Source organism: Eleutherodactylus coqui, chromosome 13 (genome assembly GCF_035609145.1).
Source record: "Eleutherodactylus coqui strain aEleCoq1 chromosome 13, aEleCoq1.hap1, whole genome shotgun sequence".
In the NCBI taxonomy this organism is placed as follows: domain Eukaryota; kingdom Metazoa; phylum Chordata; class Amphibia; order Anura; family Eleutherodactylidae; genus Eleutherodactylus; species Eleutherodactylus coqui.
The window spans coordinates 78,696,721-78,706,720 of NC_089849.1; the positions used below are offsets into that span (position 1 = coordinate 78,696,721).

The 10,000-nt window shown below is 41.1% G+C and overlaps 6 non-coding genes across 6 annotated transcripts; all 6 read left to right on the forward strand.

Moving 5' to 3' along the window:
- The first annotated feature begins 901 nt into the window (after nt 1-901).
- Nucleotides 902-983, forward strand: TRNAL-AAG (transfer RNA leucine (anticodon AAG)). Its single transcript has one exon. It is a non-coding gene; the product is annotated as a tRNA-Leu (tRNA).
- A 2,136-nt stretch (nt 984-3,119) lies between these two features.
- Nucleotides 3,120-3,201, forward strand: TRNAL-AAG (transfer RNA leucine (anticodon AAG)). The gene has a single exon. It is a non-coding gene; the product is annotated as a tRNA-Leu (tRNA).
- Nucleotides 3,202-4,796: 1,595 nt separating this feature from the next.
- On the forward strand, nt 4,797-4,878 carry TRNAL-AAG (transfer RNA leucine (anticodon AAG)). The gene has a single exon. It is a non-coding gene; the product is annotated as a tRNA-Leu (tRNA).
- Nucleotides 4,879-5,914: 1,036 nt separating this feature from the next.
- TRNAL-AAG (transfer RNA leucine (anticodon AAG)) lies at nt 5,915-5,996 on the forward strand. Its single transcript has one exon. It is a non-coding gene; the product is annotated as a tRNA-Leu (tRNA).
- A 1,595-nt stretch (nt 5,997-7,591) lies between these two features.
- Nucleotides 7,592-7,673, forward strand: TRNAL-AAG (transfer RNA leucine (anticodon AAG)). Its single transcript has one exon. It is a non-coding gene; the product is annotated as a tRNA-Leu (tRNA).
- Nucleotides 7,674-9,250: 1,577 nt separating this feature from the next.
- On the forward strand, nt 9,251-9,332 carry TRNAL-AAG (transfer RNA leucine (anticodon AAG)). Its single transcript has one exon. It is a non-coding gene; the product is annotated as a tRNA-Leu (tRNA).
- The last annotated feature ends 668 nt before the right edge of the window (nt 9,333-10,000 follow it).

A 10,000-nucleotide genomic window follows, 5' to 3' on the forward strand; every position in this document is an offset into this window, starting at 1 on the left:
ATGATATTCCCAAGATGTTATGGCACAGATTAAGCTACCCCGATGCGCTAGCTAAGTAGACATTAGGCGCACTCCACGATCTTGCACTTCAAAGCCTTCAATAGCCTAGAAACATCTGAAAAAGCAGTAGTGTGGTAATTCTGTTGAACTCACTTGCGTTTGCTTCCTTTCTAACTGGAGGAATGCATTTTCAGCCTTCTGCTGCCATCATTAAATATTCAGCTCGAATGCAGCAACAATTCTTCTTTTTAAATCAAATTCTGGAAAAGGATTTCTTGCCAGGAGAAATGTTCTTTATGAAATCTCTTGGACATTTTGATCCCAAATTATCCACTTTTTCATGGTAGCATGGCCGAGCGGTCTAAGGCGCTGGATTAAGGCTCCAGTCTCTTTGGAGGCGTGGGTTCGAATCGCACTGCTGCCAGTTTTCAATTTTGAAAGCTCTCAAGTTGCTTTCTGAACATTTTAGTGGTCAGAAGAACTTGCTTTTGATGATGCTCAGAAATGGACTTTTTGGCCTTTTCTGAAACCGAACAAACTCTATAAGAAAAGGCTTTTGATGATATTCCCAAGATGTTATGGCACAGATTAAGCTACCCCGATGCGCTAGCTAAGTAGACATTAGGCGCACTCCACGATCTTGCACTTCAAAGCCTTCAATAGCCTAGAAACATCTGAAAAAGCAGTAGTGTGGTAATACTGTTGAACTCACTTGCGTTTGCTTCCTTTCTAACTGGAGGAATGCATTTTCAGCCTTCTGCTGCCATCATTAAATATTCAGCTCGAATGCAGCAACAATTCTTCTTTTTAAATCAAATTCTGGAAAAGGATTTCTTGCCAGGAGAAATGTTCTTTATGAAATCTCTTGGACATTTTGATCCCAAATTATCCACTTTTTCATGGTAGCATGGCCGAGCGGTCTAAGGCGCTGGATTAAGGCTCCAGTCTCTTTGGAGGCGTGGGTTCGAATCCCACTGCTGCCAGTTTTCAATTTTGAAAGCTCTCAAGTTGCTTTCTGAACATTTTAGTGGTCAGAAGAACTTGCTTTTGAGGATGCTCAGAAATGGACTTTTTGGCCTTTTCTGAAACCGAACAAACTCTATAAGAAAAGGCTTTTGATGATATTCCCAAGATGTTATGGCACAGATTAAGCTACCCCGATGCGCTAGCTAAGTAGACATTAGGCGCACTCCACGATCTTGCACTTCAAAGCCTTCAATAGCCTAGAAACATCTGAAAAAGCAGTAGTGTGGTAATACTGTTGAACTCACTTGCGTTTGCTTCCTTTCTAACTGGAGGAATGCATTTTCAGCCTTCTGCTGCCATCATTAAATATTCAGCTCGAATGCAGCAACAATTCTTCTTTTTAAATCAAATTCTGGAAAAGGATTTCTTGCCAGGAGAAATGTTCTTTATGAAATCTCTTGGACATTTTGATCCAAAATTATCCACTTTTTCATGGTAGCATGGCCGAGCAGTCTAAGGCGCTGGATTAAGGCTCCAGTCTCTTTGGAGGCGTGGGATCGAATCGCACTGCTGCCAGTTTTCAATTTTGAAAGCTCTCAAGTTGCTTTCTGAACATTTTAGTGGTCAGAAGAACTTGCTTTTGATGATGCTCAGAAATGGACTTTTTGGCCTTTTCTGAAACCGAACAAACTGTATAAGAAAAGGCTTTTGATGATATTCCCAAGATGTTATGGCACAGATTAAGCTACCCTGATGCGCTAGCTAAGTAGACATTAGGCACACTCCACGATCTTGCACTTCAAAGTCTTCAATAGCCTAGAAACATCTGAAAAAGCAGTAGTGCGGTAATACTGTTGAACTCACTTGCGTTTGCTTCCTTTCTAACTGGAGGAATGCATTTTCAGCCTTCTGCTGCCATCATTAAATATTCAGCTCGAATGCAGCAACAATTCTTCTTTTTAAATCAAATTCTGGAAAAGGATTTCTTGCCAGGAGAAATGTTCTTTATGAAATCTCTTGGACATTTTGATCCAAAATTATCCACTTTTTCATGGTAGCATGGCCGAGCGGTCTAAGGCGCTGGATTAAGGCGTGGGTTCGAATCCCACTGCTGCCAGTTTTCAATTTTGAAAGCTCTCAAGTTGCTTTCTGAACATTTTAGTGGTCAGAAGAACTTGCTTTTGAGGATGCTCAGAAATGGACTTTTTGGCCTTTTCTGAAACCGAACAAACTCTATAAGAAAAGGCTTTTGATGATATTCCCAAGATGTTATGGCACAGATTAAGCTACCCCGATGCGCTAGCTAAGTAGACATTAGGCGCACTCCACGATCTTGCACTTCAAAGCCTTCAATAGCCTAGAAACATCTGAAAAAGCAGTAGTGTGGTAATTCTGTTGAACTCACTTGCGTTTGCTTCCTTTCTAACTGGAGGAATGCATTTTCAGCCTTCTGCTGCCATCATTAAATATTCAGCTCGAATGCAGCAACAATTCTTCTTTTTAAATCAAATTCTGGAAAAGGATTTCTTGCCAGGAGAAATGTTCTTTATGAAATCTCTTGGACATTTTGATCCCAAATTATCCACTTTTTCATGGTAGCATGGCCGAGCGGTCTAAGGCGCTGGATTAAGGCTCCAGTCTCTTTGGAGGCGTGGGTTCGAATCGCACTGCTGCCAGTTTTCAATTTTGAAAGCTCTCAAGTTGCTTTCTGAACATTTTAGTGGTCAGAAGAACTTGCTTTTGATGATGCTCAGAAATGGACTTTTTGGCCTTTTCTGAAACCGAACAAACTCTATAAGAAAAGGCTTTTGATGATATTCCCAAGATGTTATGGCACAGATTAAGCTACCCCGATGCGCTAGCTAAGTAGACATTAGGCGCACTCCACGATCTTGCACTTCAAAGCCTTCAATAGCCTAGAAACATCTGAAAAAGCAGTAGTGTGGTAATACTGTTGAACTCACTTGCGTTTGCTTCCTTTCTAACTGGAGGAATGCATTTTCAGCCTTCTGCTGCCATCATTAAATATTCAGCTCGAATGCAGCAACAATTCTTCTTTTTAAATCAAATTCTGGAAAAGGATTTCTTGCCAGGAGAAATGTTCTTTATGAAATCTCTTGGACATTTTGATCCCAAATTATCCACTTTTTCATGGTAGCATGGCCGAGCGGTCTAAGGCGCTGGATTAAGGCTCCAGTCTCTTTGGAGGCGTGGGTTCGAATCCCACTGCTGCCAGTTTTCAATTTTGAAAGCTCTCAAGTTGCTTTCTGAACATTTTAGTGGTCAGAAGAACTTGCTTTTGAGGATGCTCAGAAATGGACTTTTTGGCCTTTTCTGAAACCGAACAAACTCTATAAGAAAAGGCTTTTGATGATATTCCCAAGATGTTATGGCACAGATTAAGCTACCCCGATGCGCTAGCTAAGTAGACATTAGGCGCACTCCACGATCTTGCACTTCAAAGCCTTCAATAGCCTAGAAACATCTGAAAAAGCAGTAGTGTGGTAATACTGTTGAACTCACTTGCGTTTGCTTCCTTTCTAACTGGAGGAATGCATTTTCAGCCTTCTGCTGCCATCATTAAATATTCAGCTCGAATGCAGCAACAATTCTTCTTTTTAAATCAAATTCTGGAAAAGGATTTCTTGCCAGGAGAAATGTTCTTTATGAAATCTCTTGGACATTTTGATCCAAAATTATCCACTTTTTCATGGTAGCATGGCCGAGCAGTCTAAGGCGCTGGATTAAGGCTCCAGTCTCTTTGGAGGCGTGGGATCGAATCGCACTGCTGCCAGTTTTCAATTTTGAAAGCTCTCAAGTTGCTTTCTGAACATTTTAGTGGTCAGAAGAACTTGCTTTTGATGATGCTCAGAAATGGACTTTTTGGCCTTTTCTGAAACCGAACAAACTGTATAAGAAAAGGCTTTTGATGATATTCCCAAGATGTTATGGCACAGATTAAGCTACCCTGATGCGCTAGCTAAGTAGACATTAGGCACACTCCACGATCTTGCACTTCAAAGTCTTCAATAGCCTAGAAACATCTGAAAAAGCAGTAGTGCGGTAATACTGTTGAACTCACTTGCGTTTGCTTCCTTTCTAACTGGAGGAATGCATTTTCAGCCTTCTGCTGCCATCATTAAATATTCAGCTCGAATGCAGCAACAATTCTTCTTTTTAAATCAAATTCTGGAAAAGGATTTCTTGCCAGGAGAAATGTTCTTTATGAAATCTCTTGGACATTTTGATCCCAAATTATCCACTTTTTCATGGTAGCATGGCCGAGCGGTGTAAGGCGCTGGATTAAGGCTCCAGTCTCTTTGGAGGTGTGGGTTCGAATCCCACTGCTGCCAGTTTTCAATTTTGAAAGCTCTCAAGTTGCTTTCTGAACATTTTAGTGGTCAGAAGAACTTGCTTTTGAGGATGCTCAGAAATGGACTTTTTGGCCTTTTCTGAAACCGAACAAACTCTATAAGAAAAGGCTTTTGATGATATTCCCAAGATGTTATGGCACAGATTAAGCTACCCTGATGCGCTAGCTAAGTAGACATTAGGCGCACTCCACGATCTTGCACTTCAAAGCCTTCAATAGCCTAGAAACATCTGAAAAAGCAGTAGTGCGGTAATACTGTTGAACTCACTTGCGTTTGCTTCCTTTCTAACTGGAGGAATGCATTTTCAGCCTTCTGCTGCCATCATTACATATTCAGCTCGAATGCAGCAACAATTCTTCTTTTTAAATCAAATTCTGGAAAAGGATTTCTTGCCAGGAGAAATGTTCTTTATGAAATCTCTTGGACATTTTGATCCAAAATTATCCACTTTTTCATGGTAGCATGGCCGAGCGGTCTAAGGCGCTGGATTAAGGCTCCAGTCTCTTTGGAGGCGTGGGTTCGAATCCCACTGCTGCCAGTTTTCAATTTTGAAAGCTCTCAAGTTGCTTTCTGAACATTTTAGTGGTCAGAAGAACTTGCTTTTGATGATGCTCAGAAATGGACTTTTTGGCCTTTTCTGAAACCGAACAAACTCTATAAGAAAAGGCTTTTGATGATATTCCCAAGATGTTATGGCACAGATTAAGCTACCCTGATGCGCTAGCTAAGTAGACATTAGGCGCACTCCACGATCTTGCACTTCAAAGCCTTCAATAGCCTAGAAACATCTGAAAAGGCAGTAGTGCGGTAATACTGTTGAACTCACTTGCGTTTGCTTCCTTTCTAACTGGAGGAATGCATTTTCAGCCTTCTGCTGCCATCATTAAATATTCAGCTCGAATGCAGCAACAATTCTTCTTTTTAAATCAAATTCTGGAAAAGGATTTCTTGCCAGGAGAAATGTTCTTTATGAAATCTCTTGGACATTTTGATCCCAAATTATCCACTTTTTCATGGTAGCATGGCCAAGCGGTCTAAGGCGCTGGATTAAGGCTCCAGTCTCTTTGGAGGCGTGGGTTCGAATCCCACTGCTGCCAGTTTTCAATTTTGAAAGCTCTCAAGTTGCTTTCTGAACATTTTAGTGGTCAGAAGAACTTGCTTTTGATGATGCTCAGAAATGGACTTTTTGGCCTTTTCTGAAACCGAACAAACTCTATAAGAAAAGGCTTTTGATGATATTCCCAAGATGTTATGGCACAGATTAAGCTACCCTGATGCGCTAGCTAAGTAGACATTAGGCGCACTCCACGATCTTGCACTTCAAAGCCTTCAATAGCCTAGAAACATCTGAAAAAGCAGTAGTGCGGTAATACTGTTGAACTCACTTGCGTTTGCTTCCTTTCTAACTGGAGGAATGCATTTTCAGCCTTCTGCTGCCATCATTACATATTCAGCTCGAATGCAGCAACAATTCTTCTTTTTAAATCAAATTCTGGAAAAGGATTTCTTGCCAGGAGAAATGTTCTTTATGAAATCTCTTGGACATTTTGATCCAAAATTATCCACTTTTTCATGGTAGCATGGCCGAGCGGTCTAAGGCGCTGGATTAAGGCTCCAGTCTCTTTGGAGGCGTGGGTTCGAATCCCACTGCTGCCAGTTTTCAATTTTGAAAGCTCTCAAGTTGCTTTCTGAACATTTTAGTGGTCAGAAGAACTTGCTTTTGATGATGCTCAGAAATGGACTTTTTGGCCTTTTCTGAAACCGAACAAACTCTATAAGAAAAGGCTTTTGATGATATTCCCAAGATGTTATGGCACAGATTAAGCTACCCTGATGCGCTAGCTAAGTAGACATTAGGCGCACTCCACGATCTTGCACTTCAAAGCCTTCAATAGCCTAGAAACATCTGAAAAGGCAGTAGTGCGGTAATACTGTTGAACTCACTTGCGTTTGCTTCCTTTCTAACTGGAGGAATGCATTTTCAGCCTTCTGCTGCCATCATTAAATATTCAGCTGGAATGCAGCAACAATTCTTCTTTTTAAATCAAATTCTGGAAAAGGATTTCTTGCCAGGAGAAATGTTCTTTATGAAATCTCTTGGACATTTTGATCCCAAATTATCCACTTTTTCATGGTAGCATGGCCAAGCGGTCTAAGGCGCTGGATTAAGGCTCCAGTCTCTTTGGAGGCGTGGGTTCGAATCCCACTGCTGCCAGTTTTCAATTTTGAAAGCTCTCAAGTTGCTTTCTGAACATTTTAGTGGTCAGAAGAACTTGCTTTTGATGATGCTCAGAAATGGACTTTTTGGCCTTTTCTGAAACCGAACAAACTCTATAAGAAAAGGCTTTTGATGATATTCCCAAGATGTTATGGCACAGATTAAGCTACCCTGATGCGCTAGCTAAGTAGACATTAGGCGCACTCCACGATCTTGCACTTCAAAGCCTTCAATAGCCTAGAAACATCTGAAAAAGCAGTAGTGCGGTAATACTGTTGAACTCACTTGCGTTTGCTTCCTTTCTAACTGGAGGAATGCATTTTCAGCCTTCTGCTGCCATCATTAAATATTCAGCTCGAATGCAGCAACAATTCTTCTTTTTAAATCAAATTCTGGAAAAGGATTTCTTGCCAGGAGAAATGTTCTTTATGAAATCTCTTGGACATTTTGATCCCAAATTATCCACTTTTTCATGGTAGCATGGCCAAGCGGTCTAAGGCGCTGGATTAAGGCTCCAGTCTCTTTGGAGGCGTGGGTTCGAATCCCACTGCTGCCAGTTTTCAATTTTGAAAGCTCTCAAGTTGCTTTCTGAACATTTTAGTGGTCAGAAGAACTTGCTTTTGATGATGCTCAGAAATGGACTTTTTGGCCTTTTCTGAAACCGAACAAACTCTATAAGAAAAGGCTTTTGATGATATTCCCAAGATGTTATGGCACAGATTAAGCTACCCTGATGCGCTAGCTAAGTAGACATTAGGCGCACTCCACGATCTTGCACTTCAAAGCCTTCAATAGCCTAGAAACATCTGAAAAAGCAGTAGTGCGGTAATACTGTTGAACTCACTTGCGTTTGCTTCCTTTCTAACTGGAGGAATGCATTTTCAGCCTTCTGCTGCCATCATTACATATTCAGCTCGAATGCAGCAACAATTCTTCTTTTTAAATCAAATTCTGGAAAAGTATTTCTTGCCAGGAGAAATGTTCTTTATGAAATCTCTTGGACATTTTGATCCAAAATTATCCACTTTTTCATGGTAGCATGGCCGAGCGGTCTAAGGCGCTGGATTAAGGCTCCAGTCTCTTTGGAGGCGTGGGTTCGAATCCCACTGCTGCCAGTTTTCAATTTTGAAAGCTCTCAAGTTGCTTTCTGAACATTTTAGTGGTCAGAAGAACTTGCTTTTGATGATGCTCAGAAATGGACTTTTTGGCCTTTTCTGAAACCGAACAAACTCTATAAGAAAAGGCTTTTGATGATATTCCCAAGATGTTATGGCACAGATTAAGCTACCCTGATGCGCTAGCTAAGTAGACATTAGGCGCACTCCACGATCTTGCACTTCAAAGCCTTCAATAGCCTAGAAACATCTGAAAAGGCAGTAGTGCGGTAATACTGTTGAACTCACTTGCGTTTGCTTCCTTTCTAACTGGAGGAATGCATTTTCAGCCTTCTGCTGCCATCATTAAATATTCAGCTCGAATGCAGCAACAATTCTTCTTTTTAAATCAAATTCTGGAAAAGGATTTCTTGCCAGGAGAAATGTTCTTTATGAAATCTCTTGGACATTTTGATCCCAAATTATCCACTTTTTCATGGTAGCATGGCCGAGCGGTCTAAGGCGCTGGATTAAGGCGTGGGTTCGAATCCCACTGCTGCCAGTTTTCAATTTTGAAAGCTCTCAAGTTGCTTTCTGAACATTTTAGTGGTCAGAAGAACTTGCTTTTGAGGATGCTCAGAAATGGACTTTTTGGCCTTTTCTGAAACCGAACAAACTCTATAAGAAAAGGCTTTTGATGATATTCCCAAGATGTTATGGCACAGATTAAGCTACCCCGATGCGCTAGCTAAGTAGACATTAGGCGCACTCCACGATCTTGCACTTCAAAGCCTTCAATAGCCTAGAAACATCTGAAAAAGCAGTAGTGTGGTAATTCTGTTGAACTCACTTGCGTTTGCTTCCTTTCTAACTGGAGGAATGCATTTTCAGCCTTCTGCTGCCATCATTAAATATTCAGCTCGAATGCAGCAACAATTCTTCTTTTTAAATCAAATTCTGGAAAAGGATTTCTTGCCAGGAGAAATGTTCTTTATGAAATCTCTTGGACATTTTGATCCCAAATTATCCACTTTTTCATGGTAGCATGGCCGAGCGGTCTAAGGCGCTGGATTAAGGCTCCAGTCTCTTTGGAGGCGTGGGTTCGAATCGCACTGCTGCCAGTTTTCAATTTTGAAAGCTCTCAAGTTGCTTTCTGAACATTTTAGTGGTCAGAAGAACTTGCTTTTGATGATGCTCAGAAATGGACTTTTTGGCCTTTTCTGAAACCGAACAAACTCTATAAGAAAAGGCTTTTGATGATATTCCCAAGATGTTATGGCACAGATTAAGCTACCCCGATGCGCTAGCTAAGTAGACATTAGGCGCACTCCACGATCTTGCACTTCAAAGCCTTCAATAGCCTAGAAACATCTGAAAAAGCAGTAGTGTGGTAATACTGTTGAACTCACTTGCGTTTGCTTCCTTTCTAACTGGAGGAATGCATTTTCAGCCTTCTGCTGCCATCATTAAATATTCAGCTCGAATGCAGCAACAATTCTTCTTTTTAAATCAAATTCTGGAAAAGGATTTCTTGCCAGGAGAAATGTTCTTTATGAAATCTCTTGGACATTTTGATCCCAAATTATCCACTTTTTCATGGTAGCATGGCCGAGCGGTCTAAGGCGCTGGATTAAGGCTCCAGTCTCTTTGGAGGCGTGGGTTCGAATCCCACTGCTGCCAGTTTTCAATTTTGAAAGCTCTCAAGTTGCTTTCTGAACATTTTAGTGGTCAGAAGAACTTGCTTTTGAGGATGCTCAGAAATGGACTTTTTGGCCTTTTCTGAAACCGAACAAACTCTATAAGAAAAGGCTTTTGATGATATTCCCAAGATGTTATGGCACAGATTAAGCTACCCCGATGCGCTAGCTAAGTAGACATTAGGCGCACTCCACGATCTTGCACTTCAAAGCCTTCAATAGCCTAGAAACATCTGAAAAAGCAGTAGTGTGGTAATACTGTTGAACTCACTTGCGTTTGCTTCCTTTCTAACTGGAGGAATGCATTTTCAGCCTTCTGCTGCCATCATTAAATATTCAGCTCGAATGCAGCAACAATTCTTCTTTTTAAATCAAATTCTGGAAAAGGATTTCTTGCCAGGAGAAATGTTCTTTATGAAATCTCTTGGACATTTTGATCCAAAATTATCCACTTTTTCATGGTAGCATGGCCGAGCGGTCTAAGGCGCTGGATTAAGGCTCCAGTCTCTTTGGAGGCGTGGGATCGAATCGCACTGCTGCCAGTTTTCAATTTTGAAAGCTCTCAAGTTGCTTTCTGAACATTTTAGTGGTCAGAAGAACTTGCTTTTGATGATGCTCAGAAATGGACTTTTTGGCCTTTTCTGAAACCGA